We start from the raw sequence: 14731 nt of genomic DNA, 5'->3' as shown, positions 1-14731 counted from the left end.
TGGCCAAAGTGGTTTCAAGTCACTTTGTGTCTGCAATTTCTCAGAAAACAGCATTTCCAGTCTCATTTTCTCAGCCTAATGTAAAACTGCATCACAGTGCCACGGATTAAACTAAGTGTTTACAAACAAATTTCTTCATCAGTTCTATGGCAAAGTGGTTTCAAGTCACTTTGTGTCTGCAATTTCACAGAAAACAGCATTTCAAGTCTCATTTTCTCAGCCTAATGTAAAACTGCATCACAGTGCCACGGTTTAAACTAAGTGTTTACAAACAAGTTTCCGACTCAGAATTATGGAAATTGGGATAAACTACATGGCCAAAGTGTTTTCAAGTCACTTTGTGTGGACAATTTCACAGGAAACACAATGTTTCATAAACAGCCTTATGTCAGCGAGAGAAGCTCAAATACATCATAAAACTGCTTTACAGTGCCACGGCTTAAACTAAGTGTTTACGAACAAATTTCTTCATCAGTACTATGGCAAAGTGGTTTCAAGTCACTTTGTGTCTGCAATTTCACAGAAAACAGCATTTCAAGTCTCACTTTCTCAGCCTAATGTAAAACTGCATCACAGCGCCATGGATTAAACTAAGTGTTTACGAACAAAGTTCTTCATCAGTACTATGGCAAATGGGATAAACTACATGGCCAAAGTCTTTTCAAGTCACTTTGTGTGGACAATTTCACAGGAAACACAATGTTTCATAAACAGCCTTCTGTCAGCGAGAGAAGCTCAAATACAGCATAAAACTACATTACAGTGCCACGGCTTAAACTAAGTGTTTACGAACAAATTTCTTCATCAGTACTATGGCAAAGTGGTTTGAAGTCACTTTGTGTCTGCAATTTCACAGAAAACAGCATTTCAAGTCTCACTTTCTCAGCCTAATGTAAAACTGCATCACAGTACTACGGCTTAAACTAAGTGTTTACGAACAAATTTCTTCATCACTACTATTGCAAATGGGATAAACTACATGGCCAAAGTGGTTTCAAGTCACTTTGTGTCTGCAATTTCTCAGAAAACAGCATTTCAAGTCTCACTTTCTCAGCCTAATGTAAAACTGCATCACAGCGCCATGGATTAAACTAAGTGTTTACGAACAAATTTCTTCATCAGTTCTATGGCAAAGTGGTTTCAAGTCACTTTGTGTCTGCAATTTCACAGAAAACAGCATTTCAAGTCTCATTTTCTCAGCCTAATGTAAAACTGCATCACAGTGCCACGGTTTAAACTAAGTGTTTACAAACAAGTTTCCGACTCAGAATTATGGAAATTGGGATAAACTACATGGCCAAAGTGTTTTCAAGTCACTTTGTGTGGACAATTTCACAGGAAACACAATGTTTCATAAACAGCCTTATGTCAGCGAGAGAAGCTCAAATACATCATAAAACTGCTTTACAGTGCCACGGCTTAAACTAAGTGTTTACGAACAAATTTCTTCATCAGTACTATGGCAAAGTGGTTTCAAGTCACTTTGTGTCTGCAATTTCACAGAAAACAGCATTTCAAGTCTCACTTTCTCAGCCTAATGTAAAACTGCATCACAGCGCCATGGATTAAACTAAGTGTTTACGAATAAAGTTCTTCATCAGTACTATGGCAAATGGGATAAACTACATGGCCAAAGTGGTTTCAAGTCACTTTGTGTCTGCAATTTCACAGAAAACAGCATTTCCAGTCTCATTTTCTCAGCCTAATGTAAAACTGCATCACAGTGCCACGGATTAAACTAAGTGTTTACAAACAAGTTTCCGACTCAGAATTATGGAAATTGGGATAAACTACATGGCCAAAGTGTTTTCAAGTCACGTTGTGTGGACAATTTCACAGGAAACACAATGTTTTATGAACAGCCTTCTGCCAGCGAGAGAAGCTCAAATACAGCATAAAACTGCATTACAGTGCCACGGCTTAAACTAAGTGTTTACGAACAAATTTCTTCATCAGTACTATGGCAAAGTGGTTTCAAGTCACTTTGTGTCTGCAATTTCACAGAAAACAGCATTTCAAGTCTCACTTTCTCAGCCTAATGTAAAACTGCATCACAGTGCTACGGCTTAAACTAAGTGTTTATGAACAAATTTCTTCATCAGTACTATGGCAAATGGGATAAACTACATGGCCAAAGTGGTTTCAAGTCACTTTGTGTCTGCAATTTCACAGAAAACAGCATTTCAAGTCTCACTTTCTCAGCCTAATGTAAAACTGCATCACAGTGCTACGGCTTAAACTAAGTGTTTACGAACAAATTTCTTCATCACTACTATTGCAAATGGGATAAACTACATGGCCAAAGTGGTTTCAAGTCACTTTGTGTCTGCAATTTCTCAGAAAACAGCATTTCAAGTCTCACTTTCTCAGCCTAATGTAAAACTGCATCACAGCGCCATGGATTAAACTAAGTGTTTACGAACAAATTTCTTCATCAGTTCTATGGCAAAGTGGTTTCAAGTCACTTTGTGTCTGCAATTTCACAGAAAACAGCATTTCAAGTCTCATTTTCTCAGCCTAATGTAAAACTGCATCACAGTGCCACGGTTTAAACTAAGTGTTTACAAACAAGTTTCCGACTCAGAATTATGGAAATTGGGATAAACTACATGGCCAAAGTGTTTTCAAGTCACTTTGTGTGGACAATTTCACAGGAAACACAATGTTTCATAAACAGCCTTATGTCAGCGAGAGAAGCTCAAATACATCATAAAACTGCTTTACAGTGCCACGGCTTAAACTAAGTGTTTACGAACAAATTTCTTCATCAGTACTATGGCAAAGTGGTTTCAAGTCACTTTGTGTCTGCAATTTCACAGAAAACAGCATTTCAAGTCTCACTTTCTCAGCCTAATGTAAAACTGCATCACAGCGCCATGGATTAAACTAAGTGTTTACGAACAAAGTTCTTCATCAGTACTATGGCAAATGGGATAAACTACATGGCCAAAGTCTTTTCAAGTCACTTTGTGTGGACAATTTCACAGGAAACACAATGTTTCATAAACAGCCTTCTGTCAGCGAGAGAAGCTCAAATACAGCATAAAACTACATTACAGTGCCACGGCTTAAACTAAGTGTTTACGAACAAATTTCTTCATCAGTACTATGGCAAAGTGGTTTGAAGTCACTTTGTGTCTGCAATTTCACAGAAAACAGCATTTCAAGTCTCACTTTCTCAGCCTAATGTAAAACTGCATCACAGTACTACGGCTTAAACTAAGTGTTTACGAACAAATTTCTTCATCACTACTATTGCAAATGGGATAAACTACATGGCCAAAGTGGTTTCAAGTCACTTTGTGTCTGCAATTTCTCAGAAAACAGCATTTCAAGTCTCACTTTCTCAGCCTAATGTAAAACTGCATCACAGCGCCATGGATTAAACTAAGTGTTTACGAACAAATTTCTTCATCAGTTCTATGGCAAAGTGGTTTCAAGTCACTTTGTGTCTGCAATTTCACAGAAAACAGCATTTCAAGTCTCATTTTCTCAGCCTAATGTAAAACTGCATCACAGTGCCACGGTTTAAACTAAGTGTTTACAAACAAGTTTCCGACTCAGAATTATGGAAATTGGGATAAACTACATGGCCAAAGTGTTTTCAAGTCACTTTGTGTGGACAATTTCACAGGAAACACAATGTTTCATAAACAGCCTTATGTCAGCGAGAGAAGCTCAAATACATCATAAAACTGCTTTACAGTGCCACGGCTTAAACTAAGTGTTTACGAACAAATTTCTTCATCAGTACTATGGCAAAGTGGTTTCAAGTCACTTTGTGTCTGCAATTTCACAGAAAACAGCATTTCAAGTCTCACTTTCTCAGCCTAATGTAAAACTGCATCACAGCGCCATGGATTAAACTAAGTGTTTACGAATAAAGTTCTTCATCAGTACTATGGCAAATGGGATAAACTACATGGCCAAAGTGGTTTCAAGTCACTTTGTGTCTGCAATTTCACAGAAAACAGCATTTCCAGTCTCATTTTCTCAGCCTAATGTAAAACTGCATCACAGTGCCACGGATTAAACTAAGTGTTTACAAACAAGTTTCCGACTCAGAATTATGGAAATTGGGATAAACTACATGGCCAAAGTGTTTTCAAGTCACGTTGTGTGGACAATTTCACAGGAAACACAATGTTTTATGAACAGCCTTCTGCCAGCGAGAGAAGCTCAAATACAGCATAAAACTGCATTACAGTGCCACGGCTTAAACTAAGTGTTTACGAACAAATTTCTTCATCAGTACTATGGCAAAGTGGTTTCAAGTCACTTTGTGTCTGCAATTTCACAGAAAACAGCATTTCAAGTCTCACTTTCTCAGCCTAATGTAAAACTGCATCACAGTGCTACGGCTTAAACTAAGTGTTTATGAACAAATTTCTTCATCAGTACTATGGCAAATGGGATAAACTACATGGCCAAAGTGGTTTCAAGTCACTTTGTGTCTGCAATTTCACAGAAAACAGCATTTCAAGTCTCACTTTCTCAGCCTAATGTAAAACTGCATCACAGTGCTACGGCTTAAACTAAGTGTTTACGAACAAATTTCTTCATCACTACTATTGCAAATGGGATAAACTACATGGCCAAAGTGGTTTCAAGTCACTTTGTGTCTGCAATTTCTCAGAAAACAGCATTTCAAGTCTCACTTTCTCAGCCTAATGTAAAACTGCATCACAGCGCCATGGATTAAACTAAGTGTTTACGAACAAATTTCTTCATCAGTTCTATGGCAAAGTGGTTTCAAGTCACTTTGTGTCTGCAATTTCACAGAAAACAGCATTTCAAGTCTCATTTTCTCAGCCTAATGTAAAACTGCATCACAGTGCCACGGTTTAAACTAAGTGTTTACAAACAAGTTTCCGACTCAGAATTATGGAAATTGGGATAAACTACATGGCCAAAGTGTTTTCAAGTCACTTTGTGTGGACAATTTCACAGGAAACACAATGTTTCATAAACAGCCTTATGTCAGCGAGAGAAGCTCAAATACATCATAAAACTGCTTTACAGTGCCACGGCTTAAACTAAGTGTTTACGAACAAATTTCTTCATCAGTACTATGGCAAAGTGGTTTCAAGTCACTTTGTGTCTGCAATTTCACAGAAAACAGCATTTCAAGTCTCACTTTCTCAGCCTAATGTAAAACTGCATCACAGCGCCATGGATTAAACTAAGTGTTTACGAACAAAGTTCTTCATCAGTACTATGGCAAATGGGATAAACTACATGGCCAAAGTCTTTTCAAGTCACTTTGTGTGGACAATTTCACAGGAAACACAATGTTTCATAAACAGCCTTCTGTCAGCGAGAGAAGCTCAAATACAGCATAAAACTACATTACAGTGCCACGGCTTAAACTAAGTGTTTACGAACAAATTTCTTCATCAGTACTATGGCAAAGTGGTTTGAAGTCACTTTGTGTCTGCAATTTCACAGAAAACAGCATTTCAAGTCTCACTTTCTCAGCCTAATGTAAAACTGCATCACAGTACTACGGCTTAAACTAAGTGTTTACGAACAAATTTCTTCATCACTACTATTGCAAATGGGATAAACTACATGGCCAAAGTGGTTTCAAGTCACTTTGTGTCTGCAATTTCTCAGAAAACAGCATTTCAAGTCTCACTTTCTCAGCCTAATGTAAAACTGCATCACAGCGCCATGGATTAAACTAAGTGTTTACGAACAAATTTCTTCATCAGTTCTATGGCAAAGTGGTTTCAAGTCACTTTGTGTCTGCAATTTCACAGAAAACAGCATTTCAAGTCTCACTTTCTCAGCCTAATGTAAAACTGCATCACAGTGCTACGGCTTAAACTAAGTGTTTATGAACAAATTTCTTCATCAGTACTATGGCAAATGGGATAAACTACATGGCCAAAGTGGTTTCAAGTCACTTTGTGTCTGCAATTTCACAGAAAACAGCATTTCAAGTCTCACTTTCTCAGCCTAATGTAAAACTGCATCACAGTGCTACGGCTTAAACTAAGTGTTTACGAACAAATTTCTTCATCACTACTATTGCAAATGGGATAAACTACATGGCCAAAGTGGTTTCAAGTCACTTTGTGTCTGCAATTTCTCAGAAAACAGCATTTCAAGTCTCACTTTCTCAGCCTAATGTAAAACTGCATCACAGCGCCATGGATTAAACTAAGTGTTTACGAACAAATTTCTTCATCAGTTCTATGGCAAAGTGGTTTCAAGTCACTTTGTGTCTGCAATTTCACAGAAAACAGCATTTCAAGTCTCATTTTCTCAGCCTAATGTAAAACTGCATCACAGTGCCACGGTTTAAACTAAGTGTTTACAAACAAGTTTCCGACTCAGAATTATGGAAATTGGGATAAACTACATGGCCAAAGTGTTTTCAAGTCACTTTGTGTGGACAATTTCACAGGAAACACAATGTTTCATAAACAGCCTTATGTCAGCGAGAGAAGCTCAAATACATCATAAAACTGCTTTACAGTGCCACGGCTTAAACTAAGTGTTTACGAACAAATTTCTTCATCAGTACTATGGCAAAGTGGTTTCAAGTCACTTTGTGTCTGCAATTTCACAGAAAACAGCATTTCAAGTCTCACTTTCTCAGCCTAATGTAAAACTGCATCACAGCGCCATGGATTAAACTAAGTGTTTACGAACAAAGTTCTTCATCAGTACTATGGCAAATGGGATAAACTACATGGCCAAAGTCTTTTCAAGTCACTTTGTGTGGACAATTTCACAGGAAACACAATGTTTCATAAACAGCCTTCTGTCAGCGAGAGAAGCTCAAATACAGCATAAAACTACATTACAGTGCCACGGCTTAAACTAAGTGTTTACGAACAAATTTCTTCATCAGTACTATGGCAAAGTGGTTTGAAGTCACTTTGTGTCTGCAATTTCACAGAAAACAGCATTTCAAGTCTCACTTTCTCAGCCTAATGTAAAACTGCATCACAGTACTACGGCTTAAACTAAGTGTTTACGAACAAATTTCTTCATCACTACTATTGCAAATGGGATAAACTACATGGCCAAAGTGGTTTCAAGTCACTTTGTGTCTGCAATTTCTCAGAAAACAGCATTTCAAGTCTCACTTTCTCAGCCTAATGTAAAACTGCATCACAGCGCCATGGATTAAACTAAGTGTTTACGAACAAATTTCTTCATCAGTTCTATGGCAAAGTGGTTTCAAGTCACTTTGTGTCTGCAATTTCACAGAAAACAGCATTTCAAGTCTCATTTTCTCAGCCTAATGTAAAACTGCATCACAGTGCCACGGTTTAAACTAAGTGTTTACAAACAAGTTTCCGACTCAGAATTATGGAAATTGGGATAAACTACATGGCCAAAGTGTTTTCAAGTCACTTTGTGTGGACAATTTCACAGGAAACACAATGTTTCATAAACAGCCTTATGTCAGCGAGAGAAGCTCAAATACATCATAAAACTGCTTTACAGTGCCACGGCTTAAACTAAGTGTTTACGAACAAATTTCTTCATCAGTACTATGGCAAAGTGGTTTCAAGTCACTTTGTGTCTGCAATTTCACAGAAAACAGCATTTCAAGTCTCACTTTCTCAGCCTAATGTAAAACTGCATCACAGCGCCATGGATTAAACTAAGTGTTTACGAATAAAGTTCTTCATCAGTACTATGGCAAATGGGATAAACTACATGGCCAAAGTGGTTTCAAGTCACTTTGTGTCTGCAATTTCACAGAAAACAGCATTTCCAGTCTCATTTTCTCAGCCTAATGTAAAACTGCATCACAGTGCCACGGATTAAACTAAGTGTTTACAAACAAGTTTCCGACTCAGAATTATGGAAATTGGGATAAACTACATGGCCAAAGTGTTTTCAAGTCACGTTGTGTGGACAATTTCACAGGAAACACAATGTTTTATGAACAGCCTTCTGCCAGCGAGAGAAGCTCAAATACATCATAAAACTGCATTACAGTGCCACGGCTTAAACTAAGTGTTTACGAACAAATTTCTTCATCAGTACTATGGCAAAGTGGTTTCAAGTCACTTTATGTCTGCAATTTCACAGAAAACAGCATTTCAAGTCTCACTTTCTCAGCCTAATGTAAAACTGCATCACAGTGCTACGGCTTAAACTAAGTGTTTATGAACAAATTTCTTCATCAGTACTATGGCAAATGGGATAAACTACATGGCCAAAGTGGTTTCAAGTCACTTTGTGTCTGCAATTTCACAGAAAACAGCATTTCAAGTCTCACTTTCTCAGCCTAATGTAAAACTGCATCACAGTGCTACGGCTTAAACTAAGTGTTTACGAACAAATTTCTTCATCACTACTATTGCAAATGGGATAAACTACATGGCCAAAGTGGTTTCAAGTCACTTTGTGTCTGCAATTTCTCAGAAAACAGCATTTCAAGTCTCACTTTCTCAGCCTAATGTAAAACTGCATCACAGCGCCATGGATTAAACTAAGTGTTTACGAACAAATTTCTTCATCAGTTCTATGGCAAAGTGGTTTCAAGTCACTTTGTGTCTGCAATTTCACAGAAAACAGCATTTCAAGTCTCATTTTCTCAGCCTAATGTAAAACTGCATCACAGTGCCACGGTTTAAACTAAGTGTTTACAAACAAGTTTCCGACTCAGAATTATGGAAATTGGGATAAACTACATGGCCAAAGTGTTTTCAAGTCACTTTGTGTGGACAATTTCACAGGAAACACAATGTTTCATAAACAGCCTTATGTCAGCGAGAGAAGCTCAAATACATCATAAAACTGCTTTACAGTGCCACGGCTTAAACTAAGTGTTTACGAACAAATTTCTTCATCAGTACTATGGCAAAGTGGTTTCAAGTCACTTTGTGTCTGCAATTTCACAGAAAACAGCATTTCAAGTCTCACTTTCTCAGCCTAATGTAAAACTGCATCACAGCGCCATGGATTAAACTAAGTGTTTACGAACAAAGTTCTTCATCAGTACTATGGCAAATGGGATAAACTACATGGCCAAAGTCTTTTCAAGTCACTTTGTGTGGACAATTTCACAGGAAACACAATGTTTCATAAACAGCCTTCTGTCAGCGAGAGAAGCTCAAATACAGCATAAAACTACATTACAGTGCCACGGCTTAAACTAAGTGTTTACGAACAAATTTCTTCATCAGTACTATGGCAAAGTGGTTTGAAGTCACTTTGTGTCTGCAATTTCACAGAAAACAGCATTTCAAGTCTCACTTTCTCAGCCTAATGTAAAACTGCATCACAGTACTACGGCTTAAACTAAGTGTTTACGAACAAATTTCTTCATCACTACTATTGCAAATGGGATAAACTACATGGCCAAAGTGGTTTCAAGTCACTTTGTGTCTGCAATTTCTCAGAAAACAGCATTTCAAGTCTCACTTTCTCAGCCTAATGTAAAACTGCATCACAGCGCCATGGATTAAACTAAGTGTTTACGAACAAATTTCTTCATCAGTTCTATGGCAAAGTGGTTTCAAGTCACTTTGTGTCTGCAATTTCACAGAAAACAGCATTTCAAGTCTCATTTTCTCAGCCTAATGTAAAACTGCATCACAGTGCCACGGTTTAAACTAAGTGTTTACAAACAAGTTTCCGACTCAGAATTATGGAAATTGGGATAAACTACATGGCCAAAGTGTTTTCAAGTCACTTTGTGTGGACAATTTCACAGGAAACACAATGTTTCATAAACAGCCTTATGTCAGCGAGAGAAGCTCAAATACATCATAAAACTGCTTTACAGTGCCACGGCTTAAACTAAGTGTTTACGAACAAATTTCTTCATCAGTACTATGGCAAAGTGGTTTCAAGTCACTTTGTGTCTGCAATTTCACAGAAAACAGCATTTCAAGTCTCACTTTCTCAGCCTAATGTAAAACTGCATCACAGTACTACGGCTTAAACTAAGTGTTTACGAACAAATTTCTTCATCACTACTATTGCAAATGGGATAAACTACATGGCCAAAGTGGTTTCAAGTCACTTTGTGTCTGCAATTTCTCAGAAAACAGCATTTCAAGTCTCACTTTCTCAGCCTAATGTAAAACTGCATCACAGCGCCATGGATTAAACTAAGTGTTTACGAACAAATTTCTTCATCAGTTCTATGGCAAAGTGGTTTCAAGTCACTTTGTGTCTGCAATTTCACAGAAAACAGCATTTCAAGTCTCATTTTCTCAGCCTAATGTAAAACTGCATCACAGTGCCACGGTTTAAACTAAGTGTTTACAAACAAGTTTCCGACTCAGAATTATGGAAATTGGGATAAACTACATGGCCAAAGTGTTTTCAAGTCACTTTGTGTGGACAATTTCACAGGAAACACAATGTTTCATAAACAGCCTTATGTCAGCGAGAGAAGCTCAAATACATCATAAAACTGCTTTACAGTGCCACGGCTTAAACTAAGTGTTTACGAACAAATTTCTTCATCAGTACTATGGCAAAGTGGTTTCAAGTCACTTTGTGTCTGCAATTTCACAGAAAACAGCATTTCAAGTCTCACTTTCTCAGCCTAATGTAAAACTGCATCACAGCGCCATGGATTAAACTAAGTGTTTACGAACAAAGTTCTTCATCAGTACTATGGCAAATGGGATAAACTACATGGCCAAAGTCTTTTCAAGTCACTTTGTGTGGACAATTTCACAGGAAACACAATGTTTCATAAACAGCCTTCTGTCAGCGAGAGAAGCTCAAATACAGCATAAAACTACATTACAGTGCCACGGCTTAAACTAAGTGTTTACGAACAAATTTCTTCATCAGTACTATGGCAAAGTGGTTTGAAGTCACTTTGTGTCTGCAATTTCACAGAAAACAGCATTTCAAGTCTCACTTTCTCAGCCTAATGTAAAACTGCATCACAGTACTACGGCTTAAACTAAGTGTTTACGAACAAATTTCTTCATCACTACTATTGCAAATGGGATAAACTACATGGCCAAAGTGGTTTCAAGTCACTTTGTGTCTGCAATTTCTCAGAAAACAGCATTTCAAGTCTCACTTTCTCAGCCTAATGTAAAACTGCATCACAGCGCCATGGATTAAACTAAGTGTTTACGAACAAATTTCTTCATCAGTTCTATGGCAAAGTGGTTTCAAGTCACTTTGTGTCTGCAATTTCACAGAAAACAGCATTTCAAGTCTCATTTTCTCAGCCTAATGTAAAACTGCATCACAGTGCCACGGTTTAAACTAAGTGTTTACAAACAAGTTTCCGACTCAGAATTATGGAAATTGGGATAAACTACATGGCCAAAGTGTTTTCAAGTCACTTTGTGTGGACAATTTCACAGGAAACACAATGTTTCATAAACAGCCTTATGTCAGCGAGAGAAGCTCAAATACATCATAAAACTGCTTTACAGTGCCACGGCTTAAACTAAGTGTTTACGAACAAATTTCTTCATCAGTACTATGGCAAAGTGGTTTCAAGTCACTTTGTGTCTGCAATTTCACAGAAAACAGCATTTCAAGTCTCACTTTCTCAGCCTAATGTAAAACTGCATCACAGCGCCATGGATTAAACTAAGTGTTTACGAATAAAGTTCTTCATCAGTACTATGGCAAATGGGATAAACTACATGGCCAAAGTGGTTTCAAGTCACTTTGTGTCTGCAATTTCACAGAAAACAGCATTTCCAGTCTCATTTTCTCAGCCTAATGTAAAACTGCATCACAGTGCCACGGATTAAACTAAGTGTTTACAAACAAGTTTCCGACTCAGAATTATGGAAATTGGGATAAACTACATGGCCAAAGTGTTTTCAAGTCACGTTGTGTGGACAATTTCACAGGAAACACAATGTTTTATGAACAGCCTTCTGCCAGCGAGAGAAGCTCAAATACATCATAAAACTGCATTACAGTGCCACGGCTTAAACTAAGTGTTTACGAACAAATTTCTTCATCAGTACTATGGCAAAGTGGTTTCAAGTCACTTTATGTCTGCAATTTCACAGAAAACAGCATTTCAAGTCTCACTTTCTCAGCCTAATGTAAAACTGCATCACAGTGCTACGGCTTAAACTAAGTGTTTATGAACAAATTTCTTCATCAGTACTATGGCAAATGGGATAAACTACATGGCCAAAGTGGTTTCAAGTCACTTTGTGTCTGCAATTTCACAGAAAACAGCATTTCAAGTCTCACTTTCTCAGCCTAATGTAAAACTGCATCACAGTGCTACGGCTTAAACTAAGTGTTTACGAACAAATTTCTTCATCACTACTATTGCAAATGGGATAAACTACATGGCCAAAGTGGTTTCAAGTCACTTTGTGTCTGCAATTTCTCAGAAAACAGCATTTCAAGTCTCACTTTCTCAGCCTAATGTAAAACTGCATCACAGCGCCATGGATTAAACTAAGTGTTTACGAACAAATTTCTTCATCAGTTCTATGGCAAAGTGGTTTCAAGTCACTTTGTGTCTGCAATTTCACAGAAAACAGCATTTCAAGTCTCATTTTCTCAGCCTAATGTAAAACTGCATCACAGTGCCACGGTTTAAACTAAGTGTTTACAAACAAGTTTCCGACTCAGAATTATGGAAATTGGGATAAACTACATGGCCAAAGTGTTTTCAAGTCACTTTGTGTGGACAATTTCACAGGAAACACAATGTTTCATAAACAGCCTTATGTCAGCGAGAGAAGCTCAAATACATCATAAAACTGCTTTACAGTGCCACGGCTTAAACTAAGTGTTTACGAACAAATTTCTTCATCAGTACTATGGCAAAGTGGTTTCAAGTCACTTTGTGTCTGCAATTTCACAGAAAACAGCATTTCAAGTCTCACTTTCTCAGCCTAATGTAAAACTGCATCACAGCGCCATGGATTAAACTAAGTGTTTACGAACAAAGTTCTTCATCAGTACTATGGCAAATGGGATAAACTACATGGCCAAAGTCTTTTCAAGTCACTTTGTGTGGACAATTTCACAGGAAACACAATGTTTCATAAACAGCCTTCTGTCAGCGAGAGAAGCTCAAATACAGCATAAAACTACATTACAGTGCCACGGCTTAAACTAAGTGTTTACGAACAAATTTCTTCATCAGTACTATGGCAAAGTGGTTTGAAGTCACTTTGTGTCTGCAATTTCACAGAAAACAGCATTTCAAGTCTCACTTTCTCAGCCTAATGTAAAACTGCATCACAGTACTACGGCTTAAACTAAGTGTTTACGAACAAATTTCTTCATCACTACTATTGCAAATGGGATAAACTACATGGCCAAAGTGGTTTCAAGTCACTTTGTGTCTGCAATTTCTCAGAAAACAGCATTTCAAGTCTCACTTTCTCAGCCTAATGTAAAACTGCATCACAGCGCCATGGATTAAACTAAGTGTTTACGAACAAATTTCTTCATCAGTTCTATGGCAAAGTGGTTTCAAGTCACTTTGTGTCTGCAATTTCACAGAAAACAGCATTTCAAGTCTCATTTTCTCAGCCTAATGTAAAACTGCATCACAGTGCCACGGTTTAAACTAAGTGTTTACAAACAAGTTTCCGACTCAGAATTATGGAAATTGGGATAAACTACATGGCCAAAGTGTTTTCAAGTCACTTTGTGTGGACAATTTCACAGGAAACACAATGTTTCATAAACAGCCTTATGTCAGCGAGAGAAGCTCAAATACATCATAAAACTGCTTTACAGTGCCACGGCTTAAACTAAGTGTTTACGAACAAATTTCTTCATCAGTACTATGGCAAAGTGGTTTCAAGTCACTTTGTGTCTGCAATTTCACAGAAAACAGCATTTCAAGTCTCACTTTCTCAGCCTAATGTAAAACTGCATCACAGCGCCATGGATTAAACTAAGTGTTTACGAATAAAGTTCTTCATCAGTACTATGGCAAATGGGATAAACTACATGGCCAAAGTGGTTTCAAGTCACTTTGTGTCTGCAATTTCACAGAAAACAGCATTTCCAGTCTCATTTTCTCAGCCTAATGTAAAACTGCATCACAGTGCCACGGATTAAACTAAGTGTTTACAAACAAGTTTCCGACTCAGAATTATGGAAATTGGGATAAACTACATGGCCAAAGTGTTTTCAAGTCACGTTGTGTGGACAATTTCACAGGAAACACAATGTTTTATGAACAGCCTTCTGCCAGCGAGAGAAGCTCAAATACATCATAAAACTGCATTACAGTGCCACGGCTTAAACTAAGTGTTTACGAACAAATTTCTTCATCAGTACTATGGCAAAGTGGTTTCAAGTCACTTTATGTCTGCAATTTCACAGAAAACAGCATTTCAAGTCTCACTTTCTCAGCCTAATGTAAAACTGCATCACAGTGCTACGGCTTAAACTAAGTGTTTATGAACAAATTTCTTCATCAGTACTATGGCAAATGGGATAAACTACATGGCCAAAGTGGTTTCAAGTCACTTTGTGTCTGCAATTTCACAGAAAACAGCATTTCAAGTCTCACTTTCTCAGCCTAATGTAAAACTGCATCACAGTGCTACGGCTTAAACTAAGTGTTTACGAACAAATTTCTTCATCACTACTATTGCAAATGGGATAAACTACATGGCCAAAGTGGTTTCAAGTCACTTTGTGTCTGCAATTTCTCAGAAAACAGCATTTCAAGTCTCACTTTCTCAGCCTAATGTAAAACTGCATCACAGCGCCATGGATTAAACTAAGTGTTTACGAACAAATTTCTTCATCAGTTCTATGGCAAAGTGGTTTC

This window comes from Embiotoca jacksoni, unplaced genomic scaffold (assembly GCF_022577435.1).
Source record: "Embiotoca jacksoni isolate LCO1_2020_lvr unplaced genomic scaffold, fEmbJac1.0.p SCAF_5, whole genome shotgun sequence".
Taxonomy (NCBI): domain Eukaryota; kingdom Metazoa; phylum Chordata; class Actinopteri; family Embiotocidae; genus Embiotoca; species Embiotoca jacksoni.
Note: the sequence above shows the minus strand (reverse complement) of the source record.